Below are 10214 nucleotides of genomic sequence, written 5' to 3'. Positions count from 1 at the left end.
CAAACCACCTTCCTGGACACGGCCTCCTTGAGGTCGTGGCTCGACGTACCTTCCTGGACACGGCCTCCTTGATGTCGCAGGTCAAACCACCTTCCTGGACACTGCCTCATTGAGGTCGTGGCTCGTCCCACCTTCCTGGACACGGCCTCCTTGAGGTCGCGGCTCGACGTACCTTCCTGGACACGGCCTCCTTGATGTCGCAGGTCAAACCACCTTCCTGGACACGGCCTCCTTGATGTCGCAGGTCAAACCCCCTTCCTGGACATGGCCTCCTTGAGGTCGTGGCTCGACGTACCTTCCTGGACAAGGCCTCCTTGATGTCGCAGGTCAAACCACCTTCCTGGACACTGCCTCATTGAGGTCGTGGCTCGACCCACCTTCCTGGACACGGCCTCCTTGAGGTCGCGGCTCGACGTACCTTCCTGGACACGGCCTCCTTGATGTCGCAGGTCAAACCACCTTCCTGGACACAGCCTCATTGAGGTCGTGGCTCGACCCACCTTCCTGGACACTGCCTCATTGAGGTCGTGGCTCGACCCACCTTCCTGGACACGGCCTCATTGAGTTTGTGGCTCGACCCACCTTCCTGGACACGGCCTCCTTGAGGTCATGGCTCGATGTACCTTCTTGGACACGGCCTCCTTGATGTCGCAGGTCAAACCACCTTCCTGGACACTGCCTCATTGAGGTCGTGGCTCGACCCACCTTACTGGACACGGACTCCTTGAGGTCGCGGCTCGACCCACCTTCCTGGACACTGCCTCATTGAGGTCGTGGCTCGACCCACCTACCTGGACACGGCCTCCTTGATGTCGCAGGTCAAACCACCTTCCTGGACACTGCCTCATTGAGGTCGTGGCTCGACCCACCTTCCTGGACACGGCCTCCTTGAGGGCGCGGCTCGACCCACCTTCCTGGACATGGCCTCCTTGATGTCGCAGGTCAAACCACCTTCCTGGACACTGCCTCATTGAGGTCGTGGCTCGACCCACCTTCCTGGACACGGCCTCCTTGAGGTCGCGGCTCGACGTACCTTCCTGGACACGGCCTCCTTGATGTCGCAGGTCAAACCACCTTCCTGGACACAGCCTCATTGAGGTCGTGGCTCGACCCACCTTCCTGGACACTGCCTCATTGAGGTCGTGGCTCGACCCACCTTCCTGGACACGGCCTCATTGAGTTTGTGGCTCGACCCACCTTCCTGGACACGGCCTCCTTGAGGTCATGGCTCGATGTACCTTCTTGGACACGGCCTCCTTGATGTCGCAGGTCAAACCACCTTCCTGGACACTGCCTCATTGAGGTCGTGGCTCGACCCACCTTACTGGACACGGCCTCCTTGAGGTCGCGGCTCGACCCACCTTCCTGGACACTGCCTCATTGAGGTCGTGGCTCGACCCACCTACCTGGACACGGCCTCCTTGATGTCGCAGGTCAAACCACCTTCCTGGACACTGCCTCATTGAGGTCGTGGCTCGACCCACCTTCCTGGACACGGCCTCCTTGAGGGCGCGGCTCGACCCACCTTCCTGGACATGGCCTCCTTGATGTCGCAGGTCAAACCACCTTCCTGGACACTGCCTCATTGAGGTCGTGGCTCGACCCACCTTCCTGGACACTGCATCATTGAGGTCGTGGCTCGACCCACCTTCCTGGACACGGCCTCATTGAGTTTGTGGCTCGACCCACCTTCCTGGACACGGCCTCCTTGAGGTCATGGCTCGATGTACCTTCTTGGACACGGCCTCCTTGATGTCGCAGGTCAAACCACCTTCCTGGACACGGCCACCTTGAGGTCGTGGCTCGACCCACCTTCCTGGACACGGTCTCCTTAATGTCGCAGGTCAAACCACCTTCCTGGACACTGCCTCATTGAGGTCGTGGCTCGACCCACCTTCCTGGACACGGCTTCCTTGATGTCGCAGGTCAAACCACCTTCCTGGACACTGCCTCATTGAGATCGTGGCTCGACCCACCTTCCTGGACACGGCCTCCTTGATGTCGCAGGTCAAACCACCTTCCTGGACACTGCCTCATTGAGGTCGTGGCTCGACCCACCTTCCTGGACACTGCCTCATTGAGGTCGTGGCTCGACCCACCTTCCTGGACACGGCCTCCTTGATGTCGCAGGTCAAACTACCTTCCTGGACACGGCCTCCTTGATGTCGCAGGTCAAACCACCTTCCTGGACACGGCCTCCTTGAGGTCGTGGCTCGACGTACCTTCCTGGACACGGCCTACTTGATGTCGCAGGTCAAACCACCTTCCTGGACACTGCCTCATTGAGGTCGTGGCTCGACCCACCTTCCTGGACACGGCCTCCTTGAGGTCGCGGCTCGACGTACCTTCCTGGACACGGCCTCCTTGATGTCGCAGGTCAAACCACCTTCCTGGACACTGCCTCATTGAGGTCATGGCTCGACCCACCTTCCAAGACACGGCCTCCTTGATGTCGCAGGTCAAACCACCTTCCTGGACACTGCCTCATTGAGGTCGTGGCTCGACCCACCTTCCTGGACACGGCCTCCTTGATGTCGCAGGTCAAACCACCTTCCTGGACACTGCCTCATTGAGGTCGTGGCTCGACCCACCTTCCTGGACACTGCCTCATTGAGGTCGTGGCTCGACCCACCTTCCTGGACACGGCCTCCTTGATGTCGCAGGTCAAACCACCTTCCTGGACACTGCCTCATTGAGGTCGTGGCTCGACCCACCTTCCTGGACACGGCCTCCTTGAGGTCGCGGCTCGACGTACCTTCCTGGACACGGCCTCCTTGATGTCGCAGGTCAAACCACCTTCCTGGACACTGCCTCATTGAGGTCGTGACTCGCCCACCTTTCTGGACACGGCCTCCTTGAGGTCGTGGCTCGACCCACTTTCCTGGACACGGCCTCCTTGAGGTCGCGGCTCGACGTACCTTCCTGGACACGGCCTCCTTGATGTCGCAGGTCAAACCACCTTCCTGGACACTGCCTCATTGAGGTCGTGGCTCGACCCACCTTCCTGGACACGGCCTCCTTGAGGTGCGGCTAGACGTACTTTCCTGGACACGGCCTCCTTGAGGTCGCCGCCCACGCAGAAGGCGCCCCCGGGCGTTGCGCGCACCAAGACGGGCCGTGCCTCGGACCGCCAGGTCCTCAGCTGTTCGCCGATGGCCTCCATCATTGCCAGCGACAGGGCCTGCATGGTTCGCGGCCGGTTCAAGGTCACGACGCCCCAGGCGCGCTCCTCCTGCAGCAGCACTTCGCCGGCCGCGCGCAGCATGGCGACCCCTGACCCCAGCAGCTGCGCAAACCACTTCTCGGGTACCAGCAACACCACTCGGGTATTCGTCATTCAAACCGGGAATTTCGGAACTAACCTTCAACGGAACAGATAATTCCCGATACTTTCAGTACTGAGTAGTTTTTTTCCATTAATGGTGCAGCATTCGGTTATTGAAGTAGTAATAGTTTTAATCACCAGAAGTAAAAAGATAAACCATTTTTATAGCTAAAAAAGCATCTAACTAACGTGAACAAATCACTTTATTCTCAGTCTTACTCTCAAGCTTCAACTTTGGAAGGAAAAAAAAAGCATTTACACAAGTAATCTATTAATCGCATGCAAAATCGCATCTTGTATAGTGGCTCCGAACCACTTGGTGCCGCTTTAGTGCTCAAACTTTAGGGGAGGAAGACCCATAACTCTTCGTGACCACGGCCACTGAGGACCCTATTACATGTAGGGTCCATCAGCAAGGCACATCGATGTGAATAAGTGTCATTCAGGATCTAAACATCTCTTTCTGGAAACCACGGTGCACGGAAATCAAGATTGCTGGCCCGGAATCCAACCCGCGTCGTCAGACATTAGAGTTCAGTTTATCGCTTACATGCAAGCCAACCCAGAGAACAATGGGTTCGTCTCAGGGTTACTTGTAGTCGGTGGTGGACACGAAAATTATTTGAGAAGGGGGCATTTTTGAAAAAATAAATATAACAACATTACTACTACATTAACACACTGGCAAATGGGCCTACAGTAGAAGCATTCACTGATATTTCGCCAATATTTTTATAGCTTCGCGGAGGGCGGGTATATCCCCCTATCCCCCCATCACGCCCCTGAAACCGCCTTATAAATATTCCTCTTCAAAACACAGGACGCATATTAGATCCATCCGAACTGTTATCAGAGTAGTTCAAACTGAAATGACTCCCTACGTTCCAGGACCACGTGGCTATACACTCGCACGAGACACCGCCATCCTTACCAGAGTCGCCAACTGCACGTCAGCGCGCGCTTGTCAGTTGTCAGCTCCAACCCGGCGACGAGGAGAACCGCCTGCCCACTGGCGCGGCGCTAGTTCTGGCACAAGGCGACTCCCTCGATAGCCGCGCGCTTGTATCACCGGCAATACATTTCGGCAGCACAGAGATAGCACTGCGTGCGCGCGGCTGTTCGACACACACACTTTTCTTGAACGTGACTGGACAATCGACCCTTCGCCACACGCAATGGTCGAGCTACACCAGGGAAGTGACTTCCTGCTGAGAACTGGACTCCCGAGGTCGGAGACCATGTTGTTTGGACCCCGATGTTATCCAGACGGTCTCGTCGCCTTCAGGGGCCCGCCTGGTGCTGGGCGTATCTGTGTCAGCGAGGCGGGATGATAGGTGCTACGCTCGCTGACTCTTCTAGCGCGGTGTCTCCTCTGGACTGGCGCGCAGTCTTCACGTCGTGCACAGGGCAACCATAACATTATACGGCGGAGAAATGATAAATTACTTTTCGAGTCCTTTAAGTTCTTTCAATAATCTGTACTGTGTGTTTCATGCCTAAGTATTATTCTGAAAACATGATTTTTTAGTCATGTACACTCATCTAAAAATACAGTTCAAAAACAGAACTACCCGTGTGTTGTACGTGAATACGTGTACGTAACAGATAATATTTTCTATACAAGATATAAAACACGATATTTTTTATTTTAACACCATATATATTCACTGTAACTATTTTACACTAATGTTTTATGTATGCTATCGATAGATTTTGACGAGATCGGACGATTGAAACTCAATGGAACGTCGTAGCTTCTCCGAGTCAAAAATTCTACTAAATGGAAATCTCGAAACGCAGCAAAATGGCCTCAAAATGGCGGCGCTTCCCCCTCCACCGCGCGATGTGTCACAGTTTTTTTATTAGCGTAACGAATTGTTTTTATCCTCTAGCTATCCAGTGGTGTAATTAAATTTTGGATGGAGATGATAGCTATGTAACTGCAACACCAAGCTGTATCCCCCGATTTTGTTATAATTTTTTTTTTTAATTGCCTCCCACTATGGAAGCTATTTTGAAGACGTATTCACGTCAAAAATCAACACCCAGCATTGTAAGTGGCATAGGGACGTGCAGGGAGCCCTTATTCTAGCATACAGGTCACTGCTTAAAGTCCCATAGAGGCGAAGACTGCACGCCAGTGCCTGGTGCGTAGAGGCGAAGAGGCGTGCTATGCGCCAGCCAATGCCGCTATTAGCGCCCCCTTAAATGCTTTTCGTAAACACACACCACTCGGATAAATTGGACAGTTTCTAAATCACGTGTTTTTTTTTCTGAAACTCTGCCCACAGTTTGTGTGCCCCGTAACACATTGCTAATGGATGAAATGTGCAGGATAAATGACCTCATGATAATGAGGTGTTGAATTACTATAATGCTGAGAGAAGCTTCAGATCAGAAGTGTCAGTAGAACCAACCAACAAAACTGTAACTGGATATTTTGACTCAGAATTGAATGGTCAAATACGTAAGTGACCGCAACACTGATACGTTATTGCATTGGTCATACTGCCAAACCTGAACGTTTTTCACTTTACGGCTGTGTATGTTGTTCCTAGAAACAGTGGATACGACGAATATGAATACTTCTATGGATTATCTGTCGTATATGTATTTCACGAATTAATAAAAAAACTTAATCTATAAATTTTATTAAGATGAATAACAACTTGTTTCCGCATACGTAGATCTATTTATTGCAGATAACTTTCTCCTGGAATATTGTTTTATTTTGTTTTCTTTTGTAGCTAATACAAGCTAAAATATGCTCTACCTCGGTGCTTTTCCGCATGTTGTAGTAGGCGGTGATGGCATTGTATTTATAATATTATATAATTAAGTAAATAATCGAGGTAAATTTTATTTAGTAGTGAAAAATAAATAAGTATTCATTAATTATACTATTTATTAAATAATAATATTATAAATTAAAATTTATAATGCCAATAAATTTTACATACAGGAACATAACCTCAAAAACACTCCCATGAAAACTGCCAGTAGAATACTAAACTTCCCACAGACACTTCCCGCCAGAGACAATTGAAGTTTACACGCAACCTGACATCATCATACATACGGGAATATAACCTCACTTATATAAATACACTTGAAAATGTTTATAAACAAAATTTAATTGTATGGACCAACACCCTTGGATTACTCGCTTTCTTACTACTCGTTCGGCGATTAAAATGTGTCACATCGTCGGCAAGTCTTTTTAAGTACCAGCTGCTATTCTGATCACTTTGCTGTATTCAAAACCAATGAGCGAGTTTATGGAACTTACTTACTCATCGAGTGCCAATTCGCAGGACGAGTTGAGCAATGCCTTGAATCTTGTATTTGCTACCAGCGTGCTCGCGTTCCTCCTTGTTCAACCAGCAGCGTAGAGAGCGCTGTTGAGACAGTTCCTGCATTTCCCGCATAGATAGCGCTACCTATAATGAATTTCATACTTCGTTCGGAGATTTGGCGTGTTCCAAATTGCAGAATTGTTTGAAGAAACAGTAGCACGTACAGTGTTTCTTTATGGTGTGAGTATTTCGGTTTGAATTTCGAAAGACGTTTCACTTCTATAACGTGTACTGAGTTACACGCGCTTTTTTTCTTCTTAGTGAGAATGAACCTGCTATCTACGAAAGTCAAGTGAATTCTGATTTTTCTCCATCGTCCTATTCTCCCCTCGCTTCCTCCCAAGGGCTGTCCCCCCTCGCTGGGGCTGGGTCTACAAGGGGAGCGAGGAAGTGCCCCATTTCCTGGTGGGGAGGACCTCTTCTGCCCTGCAGTCTGTCTGGCGCCCTACAGCCCTTACCCCCGACTTCAAGGGACGGACGGGGAGATAGCTTTTATGCCCCTACAATATTCTATCTTTCAGTATTGAAAGTTTGCCTTCGTGTTTGAAGAGATTACACATAAATAAGTTTTCAAATGCCATAACATAGTTTTTAACCACAGAACGTATTACTATAGTTGTAGTCAGCTACAAAATGGAGTTCAATGCTAAACGCCAATGACTTCATGGGGGAAAAAATTTGTAAGAGCAAGACACTATTATCTTTAGGTATTCTATTAAATTTTATCCAAAGCTTTAAGATGCCGAATATCGAAAATCAAAAGACAGAAATTTGATATAGCTTAAAAACTGTTGGTACGAAAATGGTTCTTTCGATTCCCGACTCTTCCCCTCACTGCTATCTCTGGAATTCACTGGGTGGCCTGTTTAGGAAACTATTAATTACTGACCACAAATTGTGCTGATACGTAATAATTATTCTTACTGGACAACGAATGTTTTGTCTAGCTCCACACCTAGAAACAACCGTTGAAGGGGGTTAGGGGATAGAGGTGTTATGTTAAGAGGGGGGACCCCAAAAAAACCTGACTGAGAGCGCGCTGGCATTAGTAGACGTAGTAGAGAGTTCTCTCGCTAGATGTGGTTAGTAGATACCTCCACTAAACAGCTGCCCAGAAGACGTCAGTTTGTATGTTAAAGTTTGATCATAGTATTGTTTTTCTCTTACTATTCTCGTGTTCTGCCTGCGAAGTGGCAGATTTATAAGAAGAAAAAGAGTGTGTTTGAAATTTTGTTTCCAGCTTGAAAAATCAGCAACGGAAGCTTATCAAATGCTTCAACATGCTTTCAAGGAGGACGCTATGAGCCGTACACAAGTTTTCGAGTGGTTTGGGCGCTTTAAACGTGGTGAGATGAGTATTGAAGACGATGCTCGTTCTGGGTGCCCTTCAACATCTCAAAACGATGAAAACTTTGAAAAAATCCGCCAAAAAATCAACAAGGATCGTCGTTTCACGATCGCCCAAATTTCAGAAGAGACAGGAGTGAGCTGGAGCTCGTGCCAGCGGATTTTGACTGAGGATTTGCAAATGAGACGTGTTGCCGCTGAATTTGTTCCTCGCCTTCTCAAACAAGAACAAAAAAAAATTGATTGAATTTGAGCTTGAACTTAAAAAAAGAGACTGAAAGTGATACAAACTTTTCTATCAGTCATTACAGGTGATGAGAGTTGGTGTTACGGGTATGACCCAGAAACCAAGCAAGTGTCAAGCCAATGGAAAACTCCCAACTTTACCAGACAAAAAAAATTGGTTGTCTGTAAAGTCGGTTTACGGACGATAGTTTACCGTGACGTCATAACAAAACATTGATGAAATGATTACATACTTTTATGAATAAAATTGAATCATTTTTTGAATTATCACTATTTGTATGGATACAAAGAAGGAGTGAAATGAAATCTACAATTTCATTGATAAATATACTTTTATTTGCACTCATTAATTCAAATATGTTTATTACTTTAACGAAGAGATTATTTTAACTATAACTATTATACATATTTGTTATTTAACTTCTTCCAGTCTGTGTTACTCTGTTAAGGATAGGATGATGATAGGAAAAGTAGGAAACGAATGGGAGTGTTTCAAGTTTTAATGCGCCTCGAAAAAGTCAAATTGATGGTTGTTCCAATCGAGTGGAAGAGAGATAGATGCGGCGCAAGCGTACAATGAGCGTAAAGGGACACAGCGTAACGGGAAAATGTGCGTAACGGGACACTTTTTCGTGCGTGAAGCCGGCGTTCATCGATTTATTAGACGTTGTCACGTCAAAAAAAGCAAGATAAGTGAGGTCGAATGTTAAGACGATGATCATTATGTTCGTAGAATTGTGCACCGGGAATTTGTCCCCCCTGGCCAGACTGTTAACCAGCACTTTTATTTGGAAGTTTTAAGACGTTTGCAAGAGGATGTGAGGAGGAAACGCCCGGAACTTTGGCGATCAGATGCCTGGTACCTTCATCACAACCACGCCCCGCACACACGGCCTTACGAGTGGACCGCTATTTGGACTCTCATTTCAGGGGTGGTCTGTCGTTCCCCACCCTCCGTATTCGCCAGACCTAGCCCTGTGCGACTTGTTCCTGTTCCAGAGAATGAAGAAAATATAAAAGGGAAGCGTTTTGATGATGTGGAGGCGGTAAAAAAAAAAAAGCTTCGCAAAGGGCACTGGAGGATATCAAAGTTGAAGAGTTTCATAGTTGCTTCAAACAGTGGGGGAAAAAGACCTGACAAGTGCATCGCAACTAATGGAGAGTACTTTGAATGTGACTGAAGAAATATTGTATAAAATATAAAAAAGGTTTTTATGACAAAAATCCGTTTTTTTGGGTCGCCCCTCGAACAAATGTCATTTTTTTAGGTTACTAGAGATATGAGGAATTAATCTTGCAACATACTTCGTTAGGTTCCAGCAACTCTTCACCTTACGATTCACTAAAGTAAACAGTGCAATGTGTAACAGCATCGCATTAGCTTACACCTTTACCTATTGGAAAAAAAAAATCGCAAAAGTCACAAACACTTTACATTGTCCTTATTTAAGAGTGCAGAAAATAAAATGTAAGAAAACAATTTTTATATAATTGGAAGTACGTGGCAAAATCATGGATTAGCCATAATAATAGCAACTCTCTCAGAAGTCCTAGATGTATAAACTTTAAATATACCCTGATTAAGGACATTAACACAAACTATAACCCTCGGTGTGAAAAATATTGTGGTTATTTATCAAAATGGTTTATAACTTGTGTAGTGTTTTGGTTTTGTTATGATCTGTAGTGATTTGTAATCTTGATTTTAGTAATGAGTTTGAGGTAAATGTATATGTGTGTTTTGTAAAATAATACAATTTTTTTAATTTTCAAGCTAATTAGAATTTTTATCGCAGGTACTTATATCAATACACATACACATAATCTAATAGATATAATAATTAAGTATGTATATTTAGTATTTGTATTTATTTCGGTTTAACTACTATGGCATCTTGTGTGCGGTACACGACTCATTCAATCACGAGGATTTTATTTAT

This window comes from Bacillus rossius (genome assembly GCF_032445375.1).
Source record: "Bacillus rossius redtenbacheri isolate Brsri chromosome 4 unlocalized genomic scaffold, Brsri_v3 Brsri_v3_scf4_2, whole genome shotgun sequence".
Lineage (NCBI taxonomy): Eukaryota > Metazoa > Arthropoda > Insecta > Phasmatodea > Bacillidae > Bacillus > Bacillus rossius.
Note: the sequence above shows the minus strand (reverse complement) of the source record.